This window comes from Thamnophis sirtalis, unplaced genomic scaffold (genome assembly GCF_051295495.1).
Source record: "Thamnophis sirtalis isolate CommonGarterSnake01/CBP01778 unplaced genomic scaffold, rThaSir2_p1.2 scaffold_10, whole genome shotgun sequence".
Classification (NCBI taxonomy): Eukaryota; Metazoa; Chordata; class Lepidosauria; order Squamata; family Natricidae; genus Thamnophis; species Thamnophis sirtalis.
This window is the reverse complement of record NW_028261390.1, coordinates 3,359,688-3,376,083: the sequence shown is the minus strand read 5'-3', so window position 1 is coordinate 3,376,083 and position 16,396 is coordinate 3,359,688. Positions and strand designations below refer to the sequence as shown.

At 45.6% G+C, this 16,396-nt stretch overlaps 1 protein-coding gene across 2 annotated transcripts in view; it reads left to right on the top strand.

Annotated features, from left to right (window-relative positions):
- Positions 1–16,396, top strand: part of RNF24 (ring finger protein 24) — a 59,664-nt gene that overhangs the window by 24,200 nt on the left and 19,068 nt on the right. The gene's annotated exons all lie outside the window — the stretch shown is intronic.

Here is a 16,396-nt window from a genome sequence, read left to right as displayed (position 1 = left end):
TGGCCACCACAAAAAGGGTTGCAAAATCGTGAGCGAAGCACCCACTTTGCAGCCGTCCCAAGTTATGACTGTGAAGGACAAGCTTCGTTATGATCGTAACTCGAGGACTTGCTGCAAACCAATGGATTCTTGATAAATTTGGGAGAATTGGACAGTTGGTGTCTTTATTTATTTATAAATTTAAAGGTAGGTAGGCAGGCAGCTAGATAGATAGATTAATTGATTGATTGATTTGGGAAAATTGGCCAGTTGGTATCTTCCTTCCTTCCTTTCTTCCTTCCTTCCCTCCCTCTTTCTTTCTTTCCTCCCTCCCTCCCTCCTTCTTCCCTTCCTTGTCCTTTCTGTCTTCCCTTCTTTCTTTCTTCCTTCCTTTCCTCTTTCCATCCTTCCCTCTCTCCTTTCCTTCCTTCCTTCCTTCCTTCCTTCCTTCCCTCCTTTCTTTTCTTCTGTCCTTCCCTCCCTCTTCCTTCCTTCCTTCCTTCCTTCCTTCCTTCCTTCCTTCCCTCCCTCCCTCTTTCTTTCTTTCCTTCTCCTTCCTTTCCTGCTTCCGTTCCTCCCTCCCTCCCTCCCTTCCTCTTTCTTTCTTTTTTTCTTTTTCCCTTCTTCGTTCTTTCCTTCCTTCTTTTCCCTTCATTTAAAAAAAGAAATAAATTTGGGAGAATTGGCCAGTTGATGTCCTTTCCATCGCAGCTAAGAATTCAGGGAGCTGAAGTCTGGCCCATTTGCAAGACCACCACACCCCCTAAGCTGGAGTATCCTAGAGTGACACAACCTGACTCAGTTTCCCCTATGCCATCCTGACCTTTTGAGCGTAATCTCTCTGGCCCTTGGCCCTTCAATGGTTCCAAAGGGGGGGGGGGATATTATTCCATTTTGAAGCATTTCAAGGTTCCAGTTACATAAAATACAGCAAAGGCATAAAAATAGGTCCCGCTTCGACTCCCGGTGTCAATTCAACCAGGAGCCAAACACGTCTCCCCTTACAACGCTTTGCAAGCTTTTGATTGGCTGGCCGGGTTCACCCTTAGGTTGATTTCCCAGAGTTGAAAAACTGGAGTCAAATATTACTCAATCGGTTTAATTTTAACGAGCCGGGTTTGAGTTTCTTGGCCTGCTCCTAGCTCGAGGGAAGAGAAACCAACGGGACTTGCAAGCAAGGGAAAAAAATAAATCTCTCTCGCTATCAATTTGATACTGATTTGTGGATTAGCAGCCAGCAGATTAAAGAGATCCGTTTGCTCCACACCCCTCAATCCACCAATCAGAGCTATGGAAAATACACAGAAATGCAGCTTGGCCCTTCGGACCCCAATTAGTTGTAAATTCATCTGGTGTTTCCTTTTCATTCCTTCTTCCAAACAACACCATGATGAATTACTCCTCCACCGGTTAGCATTATCGTATGCAGGGGATTTCCAGGTGGTGTGAACTGTGATTAATTGCAATTTATTTGTTTGTTTGTTTGTTTTAGTATCCACAGGCAACTCGGGCTGATTTATTTATTTTTCGTTTTCCAAGTCCAGAACACTTTGCATTAAAAAGACAAAAACATGATCTCTTTAAAATTCGAATAATAGTGTCAGGGATCAGTGCTGGCTAACCTTTTTGCCGTGGCGTGCCGAAAGCGGGTATGTGTGACTGCATGTGCGTGCGTACTCACACTCATAATGCAATGCACGCGTGACACCACCACCATGCGTGCATGACCTTGCACAAATAATGCATCCCCAAATTCTCTCTGAATTTTAACCACGCGCTTTAGAATGAAGGCAAATTATTTTGCAGTTGCTGTTCTGAAAAGTTGGCGAAATATAAATTAATATTTCATTGCATAATCTGACACAATCTCCCCCCCCACCCCCTTGTCCTCTTCCTGCCAGGGGTGGTTGTTGTGTGTCCTTTGCCCCTGTATTTTAATCCCACACCCCCGCTGGGAAATATCGGCTTATAGATAAACATAAGGACAGCCTTAGGCTTTGTTGAATTTTCTGGGAGATAGGATTCATCATTTTCTAGCCAATTGTCATGACTGTGAAGAACTTCTGGTTTTTAGCCTGGGGGAGGGGATGGGGGGGGGGACACAAATAGAAAGCAAACCATGAGCATTTCAGCCTAAAACCTTTTGAGATATTGATTAGATGCTGCTCAGACAGTTTTTCAAGATTGTTTCGCCTTGCGGAGATGCACCCTGGATGTTGATATTCGTGCATTCGGGAGGCTCGATGTGTGTCTGCAGAATTTCAATGGACCAGACAGGGCACAATCCATGAAATGATCGGTGGAATTTCAGATAGGAGAGAATATTGGTGGCTTCAAGGTTGAACTGAATACAGAATAGTAAAGATGGAAGGGACCTTGGAGGTATTCGTACATTCTTTTCATTTTGTAATGTGTGTTTTTATGTTGTACGCTGCCCTGAGTCCTTTGGGAGAAGGGCGGCGTATAAGTCCAATAAACCAATAAACCTACCAATGTTTGGGAAGAAAACTTCTAGAACAGCCAACTGGTGGTCCACGAGAAAATTTTGGCGGTCCGCAGAAAAGTTATGGGATGCGATGGGGATGAGCTGCCTGGGCATTTCCCAGTATAGGTATCGATTGTAATTTATTATAAATGACTGCTTTGTGGCTTGCCAGGAACTGGAGAAGTGAAAGCAAAACACAGCAGGAGAAATTGCCTTTCCTGTCACCTGTCGAAAAAACACGAAGAAATGAAAAGTGGAACAAGAGAAGGGAGGCAAATTAGAGGAGGAGGAGGAGGAGGGAGGAGGCTTGGGTTGGGGAGGGAGGGAGATCCATCCATCATTCTGGAGGGAAGGAAGGAGATAGTTCAGGGAGGGAGGGAGAGAGAAGACAAAAAAGTGGAAAAAAAGGAAGGAAGTAAAGAAAGAAAAAGAGGAAGAGAGGAAAAGATAGAAAAGAAAGAAAGAGAATCAAGAACACATGAAGTGTTAATACTGCATTGTAATGTCTTAGTAAGGCCACACCTAGAGTACTGCATCCAGTTTTGGTCACCGCAATACAAAAAGGTGTTGAGATTCTAGAAATAGTGCAGAGAAGAGCAACAAAGAGGATTAGCGGACTGGGGACATACTAAGAAGAGTTGCAAGAATTGGATCTTTCTAGTGAAAAGAAGGACTAGGGGGTGACACGATAGCAGTCTTCCAATATTTGAGGGGCTGCCACAAAGTAGAGGGAATCAGCCTATTTTCCAAAGCACCTGAGGGTAGGACAAGAAGCAACGGAGGGAAACTAATCGAGGAAAGAAGCAACTTAGAACTAAGGGGAAAATTCCTAGTGGTTAGAGCACTCGACCCATGGAATAACTTGAAATTGTGGCTTCACCGTTCCTGAAGACTTTCAAGAAGAGGCTGGACAGCCACTTGTCAGAAACGATCTAGGGTCTCCTGTTTCAGCAGGGGGGTTGGACTAGATGACCTCCGAGGTACCTTCCCACCCTGTTATTCTGTTCCGTTCCTATTTTGTTTAAGGACAAAAAAAAAAATCTCTCCTATGGGGTGAGCCCATAGTGGGTAAATTCCTTGGTCTGGCAAGCAATGCCTCCCCACGAGGTCTTTCTTGTAGCCTAAATTGGGGTCAGCAAACTGCGGCTCTGGAGCCGCATATGGCTCTATCCACCCTCTACTGCGGCTCCGTCACCGGTCAGTGCCACAATTTTGAGAGGAGTTTTCGTTGGGGGTGGGGGAAGAGAAGCACCGCGCGCCAGGAGAAGACTCTATGGCAAGGCGAGGGTTTTGCAGTTGTCTCCACAATTGATAGGACTTTCGGTTAGGACAGGTAGAGGAAAATTCTCCAGCTGGAGAATTCTGGGAGTTGAAGTCCACAAGTCTTAAAGCTGCCAAGTTTGAAGACTGCTGGTATAGGGGGTTGGACTAGAAGACCTCCAAGGTCCCTTCCAGCCCTATAAACCGATGATTCCATCCCCCAGGTTGTTCTAGAAAGCTCCCCCCCCCACCCCAAACTTGGGAGAAAAAGTGTCTGGTGTTGAAATGCAGCGTAGACATTTTTTTTTTGCAGTCCAAGAATATTCCTGATTAGACTAACGTACACGTAACAAACTTGGAAGGGACCTTAAGAGATCTTCCAGTCCAACCCCTACCCCCCTTTTCCCCACTCAACAGCAATCCACCCGAACAGATGACGATACAATCTTTTGACTATCCACTGGATATCATTTTTTGTGCAATACGCAGAACGCATTCCCCCAAAACAAGACAAGAGTCTTATTTTCTTTTGACCCCCGAAATAAGCGCTTGGCCTTATTTTCGGGGAGGTCTTGTTATTTGCTGTGTTGCGATATTTTCAGGGAGGGCTTGTGTTCAAAACCCCGATTGGGCTTATTGTCCATCGAGATTTTATTTTTGGGAAAACAGGGTAGTAGGGTTTTGTTGTTGTTGTTGTTTCATGCATGCACACCAGCCTGCCGTCTTTGGAAGTGACTCACCGGCTGCACAATGTTTACAAATACTCAAGACGACAATGGTGTGTGGTTTATGCATGGAGGGTGTGTGCGTTGGTGTGTATTTCGCGCTAGTTTTGTGGCCCACAAATGTCAACTCTTGTTTGTTTTAAGCCTGGCTGGTTGGGTATGCATTCATGATTTGTGTTCAGGCTATCTCTGTGGAAATTCATAAACAAACACACACACACACCCCTCTGGCTTTATTCCCAAGGGCCCAACGAAGCAAGCCGAGGCTGGAAAGGGACAATTGGGTGCAAGATTGTAGTTGGGAAGGAGAGATTTACTCCTAGGTGTATCGTAGGTTGAAGGAGAAAAGAGGAGGCTTGATAGCCCGTCCATGCATTATTTGAAATGCATTTTTTAACAAAATGTGTTTTAATTTCATTGGAAGAGGTTGGACAGCCATTTGCCTGCTCGAGCAGGGGGTTGGGCTAGATGGCCTCTAAGGTCCCCCCCTACTCTGCTTATTCCACGCTCTGTGGAGTTTTGGAGTTTCCTGAGCTGCATAATGTGGAGAATCTTAGCCGATCCTGGCCCCAGCGCAGGTGGGCACGGGTGCCAATTCAGCCTTGCCTGCTCCTTTAACCGGCCTGGTGATGAAACCGGAGCCCTCCTGATGCAGAATCCAAGTCAAATCTTTCAACCGCTGTTTTGCCTTTGCCCTTCCCGGCCGGGCAGTGACAGTTGCCAAGTTAAAAAATAGCTGAGGTTGAAATCGCAACCAGCTGGGGCTGCGGAGCTGAACTTTCCCCTTCTTTAAATAACACCCACCAGCATTCCTGAGGCTTTGGGTCACTGGTTTTGGAAACAAGATGCCATATCCACCCTCTCTCCGAATTCTGCTTTGCGGCTTCCCTTCCCTTCTCTTCCTCTTCTCCTCTTCTTCTTCCCCTTCTCTTTTCTCCCCTCCCTTCTCCTTCTCTTCTCCTTCTCGCCCTTTCCTTCCTCTTCCCCTCCCTTCCTTTCTCTCTGTCCTCTCCTCCCCTTCTCTTCCTCTTCTCCTCTTCCCCTTCTTTTCTCCTTCTCCCCTTCTCTTCCCCATTCCTCCATTTCCTTCCCTTCTCTTCCTCATCTCTTCTTTTCCTTCTTTCCCACTTCCCCTTCCTTTCTCTCTCTCCTCTCCCCTTCTCTTCCTCCACTTCCCTCCCTCTTCTCCTCTTTCCCTTTTTCCCTCTTCTCTCTCCCTTCTCTTCCTTTCCCCTCCTCTTCCCCTTTTCTCTTTCTCCCCTTCTGTTCCCCACTCGTCCATTTCCCTCCCTTCTTCATCTCTTCTTTCCCTTCTTTCCCCCTTCTCTTCCCCTTCCCTTTCTCTCTCTCCTCTCCCCTTCTCTTCCTCCACTTCCCTCCCTCTTCTCCTCTTTCCCTTTTTCCCCCTTCTCTCTCCCTTCTCTTCTTTTCCCCTCCTCTTCCCCTTCTTTTCTCCTTCTCCCCTTCTCTTCCCCTTCCCTCCCTTTCTCTCTCTCATCTCCCCCACTCATCCACTTCCCTTCCTTACTCCTCCCTTTCTCTTCCTTCCCCTCCTTTCTTCCTCTTTTTCTTCTCTTCCCTCCCCCTCTCTCCCTCCTTCCCGTCCGTCTCTTCTCTCCTCTCCTTCCTTTCTTCCTTCTCCTCCCCTCAATTTTATTCACTTTTCGTCTGCATTAAAAAAGGATTTTGCCTTGATATAAAATTCAACAGTTGGGAAAAATGCTACCACAAACCGCGATCAGTTCTCTTTTTTGATTTGCTGGGGGCCCATTCTGTAATCTCCCCACACAAATCGCCCCAAATTTTGATGGGCATTATATGTAACCTGGTCAGGGATGAAAGAGCCACATGTGGCTCCGGAGCCGCACGACTCTTGCTCTAGAAATTTTGCAAGAACTTATGGGAGTAAATCGAGATTCAGTGAGATTCGTATTGATATCAGGACTTCTGTTTTCAGACTAATTTAATTTGAGAAATCTTCTGGTGCCCGGGACCCAGGATAGGAAGATTCCAGATCTGAAAGGAATTGAAATTATTCACAATAAGTAACTACAAGGACAGATCCCTTATATAGTTGGCCCTGTGTTCCTAACACCTTCTTTCTGGCGTCATACATGGGAATTTTAAAGAATGGGACACATTTGCGAGAAACCCCTTGGAACTTTCCCCAAGGAAATGGCTTCTGGTGAAAATCTGCTGGAAATTTCCATTCATTTCGGCCGCCGTGGAATTTTCTCTCTGGGTCACAGTTCCTCTTTTACCGAGTGTCACATTTCTCCAGAATTTGGCTTAGAAAAGTGGTTTCCTAACCCAGCATTTCTCAAGCTTTGGCAATTTTACGATGGATGGACTTCAACTCCCAGGATTTTCCTGCCAACATGCTGGCTGGGGAATTCTGGGAGTTGAAGTCCATACATGCTGACTGAAAAATTCTAGGACTTGAAATCTACAGATGCTGGCTGGGGAATTCTGGGAGTTGAAAGCCACATTCTGGCTGAGGAATTCTGGGATTTGGAGTTCAGACACGCTGGCTGGGGAATTCTGGGAGTTGAAGTCCACATTCTGGCTGAGGAATTCTGGAACTTGGGAGTTCAGATATGCTGGCCGGTGAATTCTGGGAGTTGAAGTCCACAAATATAGCAATATATAGCAATATAGCAGTAGACTTATATACCGCTTCATAGGCCTTCAGGCCTCTCTAAGCGGTTTACAGAGAGTCAGCATATTGCCCCCAACAATCTGGGTCCTCATTTTACCCACCTCGGAAGGATGGAAGGCTGAGTCAACCCTGAGCCGGTGAGATTTGAACCGCTGACCTGCTGATCTAGCAGTAGCCTGCAGTGCTGCATTTAACCACTGCGCCACCTTGGCTCAAATGGGGACTGAAAAATTCTAGGACTTGAAATCTACAGATGCTGGCTGGGGAATTCTGGGAATTGAAATTCAAACACGCTGACGGAGGAATTCTGGGAGTTGAAGTTCAAACACACTGGCTGAGGAATTCTGGGAGTTGAAGTTCAAACACACTGGCTGAGGAATTCTGGGAGTTGAAGTTCAAGCATGTTGGCTGAGGAATTCTAGGAGTTGAAGTTCAAACACACTGGCTGAGGAATTCTGGGAGTTGAAGTCCACTTATTCTGGCTGGGGAATTCTAAGAGTTTAAAGCCATATACCTAATGATTGGGGAATTCTGGGACTTGAAGTCTACTGTCCTAATTCATCCTGTTTGCCTTCTTTCCTCAAAGTTTTGATAATAATTTTTTTTTTTTTGCTAAAGGTTAAAATAGAGGAAAACTGGTGAATATAAAAACTTGCAGAAAGCAAAAAAAAAAAAAAAGTAGAAATCTCCCCAGAAGAGGCCCCTTTTTTGTGCACTGGATGCAAAGTGTGGATTTTCAATGTCCCTGGAACTGCTTCACAGACCAGTTCCTCCCTTTTCCATCATTAGACACGGAAAAAGGCTTTCCGGGGCCAAAGGATCCCGAATCCAACTTTGAAATTTCCAGTATAATGCTACAAAAAGGAAGATTGTCTATTGTGTCAAATGCTTAATTTGATGTAAGCCTTGTTCTGCATTCTTGAGCCTCAGCAGAGACCAGCCCTTTGCAAAAACTCTCTGGGCTTGGCAGCTTCTAGAGGCTGTCATGAGAGGTTCTTGGATAGAAAAACCAGCAGGGATTTTCAGGATTGTGGGAAATTGGAAATATATGTTGGAGAAAGCGATGAAATTCTTCTGAATTGCTCCCCAGAGGACTGTCTGGATTGGTCCATGTACTCATTAGAATTTCCTTTCCTTTCTCTCCCCCTTCCCCTCCTTTCTTATCTTCCTTTCCTCCCTTCCCTTGTCCCTTTCCTCCCTCTCTTTTCTATCTTTCTTTCCTCCCTCTCTTTTCTTCCCTTCCCCTTTTTTCTCTTCCCTTTCCTCCTTCTGTTCTTCCTTTCCTTTCCTCCTCTTCCCCTCGGTCTCTTCTCTTCCTTTCCATTCCCTTTTCTGTCTTTCTTTTTCCTTTCCTTCTTCCTTTCCTTTCTTCTCCCTTTCCTTTCCCTCCCTCTCCTTCTTTCCTGTCTTCCTTTCCTCCCTTCCCCTTTTTCTTTTCTTCCCTCCCTCTCTTTTCTATCTTCTTTTCCTCCCTTGTCCCTTTCCTTTTCTCCTTCTCTTTTCTTCCTTCCCTTTCCCCATTTTTCTCTTTCCTTTCCTCCCTCTTTTCTTCCTTTCCTTTCCTCCCCTTCCCCCTCTCCTTCCCGTCTATTCTCTTCCTTTCCATTCCCTTTTCTGTCTTTCTTTTCCCTTCCCTCTTTCCTTTCCTTCCTCTTTCCTTTCCCTTCTTCTCCCTTTCCTTTCCCTCCCCCTCCTCCTTTCCTATCTTCTTTTCTTTCTTTTCTTTCCTCCCCCTCTTCCTTTCATCCCTCTTTTCTTCCTTTCCTCCCTCTTTTCTTCCTTTCCTCCCCTTCTCCTTCCCCCCCTCTCTCTTCTCTTCCTTTCCATTGCCTTTTTATGTCTTTCTTTTCTCTTACCTCCTTCCTTTCCTCCCTCTCTTTTCTTCCTTTCCACCCTCTCTTTTCTTCCTTTCCTTCCCCCTTTTCTTTCCTTCCTTCCCCCCTCTCTGCTCCCTTTCCTTTCCCCTTTCCTTAATTATGCTAGTTTGTGATTAACTCTAATCACAAACCAGCAGTCAACAAGAGCATGTGCAGAGTGGAGGGACACGCCTACCGAAGTTCCACAAACCTACATTTTGCAAGTGGATTCCGAAGGCATAAGAACTTGCCCGATTTTGTCATCATCGGCAGCAACAGCTGTGCGAGGAGAAGTACAGCGATGCGTGACGCATGGACAGAGGCATCCTCTGATGTTAACTCGCCTCTTGTCAAACTCCTCGTCCCCAAAGTCCTGGCCTCCCCCCTCCCCCCCAATTCTTTCCTCCCACAATTCGCCCGAACTCACAGCTTTCCCCAGCTTGCATTTTCTTTTTTCTTTTTTCTTTCGCTCTGGATCCCATCCAGAACATTAGCAACAGAGATATATTTGGTCCCTCTCTAATCAGGATTTTAAAGATATTAATAAACTCCCCAAACGGCAGAGAGAGATAGGCGGTTGCAAACTCTGGGAATGGCCTAGATAACAGCGGGGGAGAATAATGGTAGAAATGCAGAGGGCAGGGAACGACCCATGCGCTCTTTATCTGCCCAAAATGAAACTTTCCAAAGTTTGATTGTGTTTGGAGTTTGTCCCAGCCGCTCTGAGCTGTTCTGAGAATCAAGAGATTGGAAGGGAGCTCAGAGGCCATCTAGTCCAACCCCAGGCTCCGGGCAGGATCTGCAAAAGCAAAGCCAGGGATATTCTCTGTTTTTAAAGCAGCGATAAGGGAATCTTAGGGCTTTATGAAGCAGCCTATTCCAACAGTGGACAATTTTATCGTGGTTCTCTTTGTTTTGTTTTGATTTATCATTGTTTTATTTACTTGCATTCTGCCTCTCTTATCTTTACAAACAACCCAAGGAAGGGAAGGGATCCCACACACTTTCCTCCTCTTATTTCCCCTATAACAACAACCTTGAGAGGTGGGTTGGGCTGAAGAAGAGGGGACTGGCCCCCTGGTCACCCAGCTGGCTTTCATAGCTAAGGCTGAACTAGAACTCACCATCTCCTGGTGCTGGGCCGAAAGTAATTCAGCCAGTTTTTATTCCGGAGTCCAACTCCCAATCTCCTGGCGATGGGCCCAAAGTTACCCAGCCGGCTTTCATGCCTAAGTTGGGACTAGAACTCACTGTCTCCTGGTGACGGGCCGAAAGTAATTCGGCGGGATTTTATTCTTAAGGCAGAACTCCCTGTCTCCTGGTGATTGGCCCAAAGTCACCTGGCTGGCTTTCATGCCTTAAGGTGGGACTAGAACTCACCTTCTCCTGGTGATTGATCCAATGTCACCCAGCCAGCTTTCATGCCTTGAGGTGGGATTAGAACTCACTGTCTCCAGGTGATTGGCCCAAAGTCACCTAGCCAGCTTTCATGCCTTAAGGTGGGACTAGAACTCACCGTCTCCTGGTGATTGGCCCAAAGTCACCCAGCCGGCTTTCATGCCTTAAGGTGGGACTAGAACTCACCATCTCCTGGTGATTGATCCAATGTCACCCAGCCAGCTTTCATGCCTTGAGGTGGGATTAGAACTCACTGTCTCCTGGTGATTGGCCCAATATCACCCAGCCGGCTTTCATGTCTTAAGGTGGGACTAGAACTCACCGTCTCCTGGTGATTGGCCCAAAGTCACCTAGCCAGCTTTCATGCCTTAAGGTGGGACTAGAACTCACCGTCTCCTGGTGATTGGCCCAATGTCACCCAGCTGGCTTTCATGCCTTAAGGTGGGACTAGAACTCACTGTCTCCTGGTGATTGGCCCAATATCACCCAATCGGCTTTCATGCCTTGAGGTGGGACTAGAACTCACCGTCTCCTAGTGATTGGCCCAATGTCACCCAGCCAGCTTTCATGCCTTAAGGTGGGACTAGAACTCACCGTCTCCTGGTGATTGGCCCAAAGTCACCTAGCCAGCTTTCATGCCTTAAGGTGGGACTAGAACTCACCGTCTCCTGGTGATTGGCCCAATGTCACCCAGCCGACTTTCATGCCTTAAGGTGGGACTAGAACTCACCGTCTCCTGGTGATTGGCCCAATGTCACCCAGCTGGCTTTCATGCCTTAAGGTGGGACTAGAACTCACTGTCTCGTGGTGATTGGCTGAAAGTCACCCAGCCAGGTTTATGCCTAAAGGGGACTAGAACTCACTGTCTCCTGGTGATTGGCCCAAAGCCCCTTAACAACCACTGTGTCTACTTAACGACGGCAGCATTCCCTTAAATGACCTCCACCTAAAAAGTCATATCTGGTTAAGCTTGGACTTTTGCCTTTCAAGACTCAACAATGGAAATTCTTGGCTAGGTTACAGTCAAAAGTCAAGGACTGTCTATGAAACCGATGATCTTTCTTCCTCATCATCTCTTCTGTAGGTCAAACAGTTCAAAATCCTTTTCATGGTTCCTCACGGTTCCCCTTTTTTTCCCCCCCATCCCTTTCTGGATGCTGGGCTGCCCGGAACTGGCAACAGTTTTGCAAGAGGGCCACTGACCGGGCCAGTTGTCTGCGCAGGATCTGCCTTCCTGTTAATGCATCTCAAAATAGCATCCGCCTTTTTAGCGAGAGGAATCATTTGGTGGCCTCGTGTTCCACTTGTGGTACAGAGCAATTTTTCTCAACCGAAGCCACCTCGAGATAGCTGGACTTCCACTACCAGAATCCTTGGGCTGGGGAATTCTGAGAGTTGAAGTCCACGAGTTGTGAAAATCGCCGTGTTTGGAGACTGTTGCAATAGATCATAGTAGTTCCATGTTGATTTGGGGAGGGGGGTGTCTAGATTTAAGCCCCACAGGAGATCTCTGAAACCACCCAGATCTCTGAAGTTGGCTCCCCGAGGACGCCCATTCATTTCTATAGGCCAGAAATCCAACTGTAGGGCCATGCAACCATATCTTCTCTGGCTGTATGGGCTAAACATGCAGCCCTGGGGTGTGGATTATAATCCATTTCCAGATGTGCTAGCTGGTGGTGCTCTTCCTCCTTCCCTCCTCCTCCTCTTCTTCCTCCTCCCTTCCTCTCCCCTTTTTCTCTCCTCTTCCTCCTCCTTCCCCTCCTTTTTCTCTCTTCCTCTCTGTTCTCCCTCTCCTCCTCTTCCTCCTTTCCCTCCTCCTCCTCTTCTTCTTCCTCCTCCCTTCCTCTCCCCTTTTTCTCTCCTCTTCCTCCTCCTTCCCCTCCTTTTTCTCTCTTCCTCCTCGTTCTCCCCTTCTTCCTCTTCCTCCTTTCCATCCTCTTCCTCCTTCCCCTCCCCCTTTTTCTCTCTTCCGCCTTCCCCTCCTTTTTCTCTCCTCCTCCTCCTCCTTCCTCTGCTCCTTTTTCTCTTTTTCTCTCCTCTTCCTCCTTCCCCTCTTCCTCTGCCTTCCTCCCCTCCTCCTTTTTCTTTTTTCTTCCTCCTTCCCCTTCTCCTCTTTCGCCGCCTCCTTCTCCTCCTCTTCCTCCTTTCCCTCCTCCTCCTCTTTCTCCTCCCCCTCCTCCTCCTCTTCTTCCTCCTCCTCCTCCTTCCCCTTTTTCTCTTCTCTGACTCCCTCCTCTCCTCCTCTTCCTCCTTTTTCTCTTCTCTTCCTCCTTCTCCTCCTCCCCCTCCCCCTCCCCCTCCTCCCCTTCTTTCTAGCCTGAAGCCTCTTCTTGGCTTTCCGAACCCAACACTTGTTCACAACTGTAAAAGTAGCTGAGCTTGGAATTTGGGTTGGCTCCAGATTCAAACATAATATCGCCTTCCAGGTGCTTCTACGTTTGAAGCCGTGTGCAAAAGCACTAATAAGCAATGAAGAGTGTGTGTGTGTGTGTGTGTGTGTGTGTGTATATATACACATATATACATACATACATACATACATATATTTATATATACATATATATATATTTCAAAACAGTAGGGGTATATATATATATGCGTGTGTATATATATATGTATGTATGTATGTGTGTGTATATATATATATATATGTATGTATGTGTGTATGTATATATATATGTGTATGTATGCATGTATGTATGTATGTGTGTGTATATATAACAGTAGGGGAATATATATATACATACATACATACATACATACATACATACATACATACATACATACATACATACATACATATATATATATATATATATATATATATATATATATTCCCCTAATGTTTTGAAAAAATGGTGGAAAAGTGAATGGAGGAGTTTGAAAGACCTGCAGTGAATATAAACACCCTGCATTGTTATTCCTAGCTCATCCTAGGAGAGGGGAAAGAACAGAACTGTTGTAAGTCGAGGGCTACCTGTAAAAGGCAGGATATAAATACATAAATAAAAAGTAAGACATGTCTCAGGAAGGAAAGAATCACACAGACACGGTTGTTTTTCCAAGGCGGCATTAACTCAACACATTGTAGGAAGCCCTCCACTCCTCACCCCCCCCCCCCCCCCCCGGAAGAATGAAATAGCTTGGGAAACATTGAAAAAGGCAGATTATTATATTTCCCCCAAAAGGGGGGGGGAGGCAGAAACCAGCCCCAGTCTCCCTGCCCCAAGCAGAAACTCGGGAGGCCAGCCTTTAGAAATGCAGATCGGGTAATCCATTCAGAAAGACTGGGTCAGACAGAAACTCCAGATAAGCAGTGACAAAAAGAGGCTGATAAGATTAGCTCAGGCAAACACCTAGGATTCGCGTTCCCCCTTTTGCCTATAGAGCCCATAGGAATCAAGAAAGGTATTTAAAAAAACCCACCCTACTCTCAACTCCACTTTGTCAGCTGGCCCAGAACCACAAACCCTGGTGGTTCCGTTCCCCAATAAATGGGCTTTCTTTCCAATCAGCCTCCAGCCTCTGGCGTCTTTTTTTCCTTGTTTGGAACTGAATCAGGTGGATTTTCTTTCCAACAACAACCCTACGGCAAATTCCAAGGTTTTTTTTTTTTTAAACCTTGCACCGTATCTTAGATTGCGGCTTCCATCAAGAGTCACTGGGTCCATTCCCTTTGCAGACAGGAAGTCTGTGCAGATGCTAAGGATGATGTCTTTGTGGGTGTGTTGCTTTCACATTTCCTGGAATTTGCCCGTTCGCCATGCTGTCAGCTTCCCCCCCCCTTTGTTTTCCTACCGCCTCTTCTGTTTACTTCTCGCTTTGCGCAAATCCGTGTCGAGTAAGGAAGGTGACCACATCGCTTCGTGGTGGCGTTGTCTCACCTTCCCCCTGAAAACCCTTCCCCTGTGTTACACACACACACACAGCAAAAACATGCTAGGTTGCATTAACAGAGGGACAGAATCAAGATCCCATGAGATACTAGCACTGCTTTGCAAAGCCTTAGTAAGGCCACACTTGGAATACGGCATCTAGCTTTGGTCGACACGATGTAGAAAAGATGTGGAGACTCTAGAAAGAGTGCAGAGAAGAGCATCAAAGATTAGGGGGCTAAAATATACGAAGAACGGGTATGTCTCGTTTAATAAAAAGAAGGAGTAGGGGGAGACATGATGGCAGTCTTCCAAGATCTCAGGGGTTGCCCCAAAGAAGAGGCAGTCAAGCTATTCTCCAAAGCACCTGAGGGTAGAAGCAATGGGTGGAAACTAATCAAGGAGAGAAGCAACTTAGAACTGAGGAGAAATTTCCTGACATTCAAAACAATTAATCAGTGGAACAGAATTTGCCTCCAGAAGTTGTGAATGCCCCAACACTGGAAATCTTTAAGAAGATGTTGGATAGCCATTTGTCTGGAACGGTATAAGGTTTCCTGCCTAGGCAGGGGGGGTGGACTAGAAGACCTCCAGAGTCCCTTCCAACTCTGCTATTGTATTATATTGTATATATGAAAGGAAAAATAGTCAACGAGTTATTCCTGAAGACTTTCAAGAAGAGGCTGGACAGCCACTTGTCAGAAACGATCTAGGGTCTCCTGTTTGAGCGGGGGGGGGGGTTTAGACTAGATGACCTCCGAGGTACCCTCCCACCCTGTTATTCTGTTCCCTTCCTATTTTGTTTAAGGCCAAAAAAAAAATATTTCTCTCCTATGGGGTGAGCCCATAGTGGGTAAATTCCTTGGTCTGGCAAGCAATGCCTCCCCACGAGGTCTTTCTTGTAGCCTAAATTGACTTTTTTCTTGGGGGTGGAAAGAATTTTTTTTTAAGTCATGTGTTTTTCTCTTTGAACCGTGTGGAAAAATACTCTGTAGATCTGCTCCTAGTTAGGGAGGAAATGAGGGTGGGCTATGCAGAAATTTAGAATAGAATTAGAATAGAATTAGAATAGAATAGAATAAAGTAAATATTATAGAATAGAATAAAATAGAATTGAATCAAATAAATACTATAGAATAGAATAGAATAAATATTGGAGAATAGAATAGAATAGAGTAAATATTATAGAATAGAATAAAATAGAATTGAATTGAATCAAATAAATACTATAGAATAGAATAGAATAAATACTGGAGAATAGAATAGAATAGAATAGAGTAAATATAGAATAGAATAAAATAGAATTGAATCAAATAAATACTATAGAATAGAATAAATACTGGAGAATAGAATAGAATAGAGTAAACATTATAGAATAGAATAAAATAGAATTGAATCAAATAAATACTATAGAATAGAATAAATACTGGAGAATAGAATAGAGTAAGGTGGCGCAGTGGTTAAATGCAGCACTGCAGGCTACTGCTAGATCAGCAGGTCAGCGGTTCAAATCTCACCGGCTCAGGGTTGACTCAGCCTTCCATCCTTCCGAGGTGGGTAAAATGAGGACCCAGATTGTTGGGGGCAATATGCTGACTCTCTGTAAACCGCTTAGAGAGGCCTGAAAGGCCTATGAAGCGGTATATAAGTCTACTGCTATTATTGCTATTGCTATTAAACATTATAGAATAGAATAAAATAGAATTGAATCAAATAAATAGAATAACAGTTGGAAGGGACCTTGGAGGTCTTCTAGTCCAACCCCCTGCTTAGTCAGGAAACCCAACACCACTACAGACAAATGGCTAGCCAACATCTTCTTAAAGACTTCCAGTGTTGGAGCATTCGCAACTTCTGGAGGCAAGGAGTTCCACTGATTAATTGTTCCCGCTGTCAGGAAATTTCTCGTTCGTTCTAAGTTGCATGCACAGAGCCGTATCCTACCAGGTCTTACCAACGCACACCTCCTGCTGCTTCCTTCAAGGAAGCCCTGGCATTGGGGTGGAGAAGTTGGAGACTTTCCCAGAGGGAAACAATCTGCACCGTCTCCCAATTTATCCTGTTTACGGGGCTCTCGGAATAAGGGATTCAGCCCAAAACCTGCCGAGCAGCTGGGTGGCGAAAAGTTGCCTGCGGGCTGGGAAGAAAACACAAAA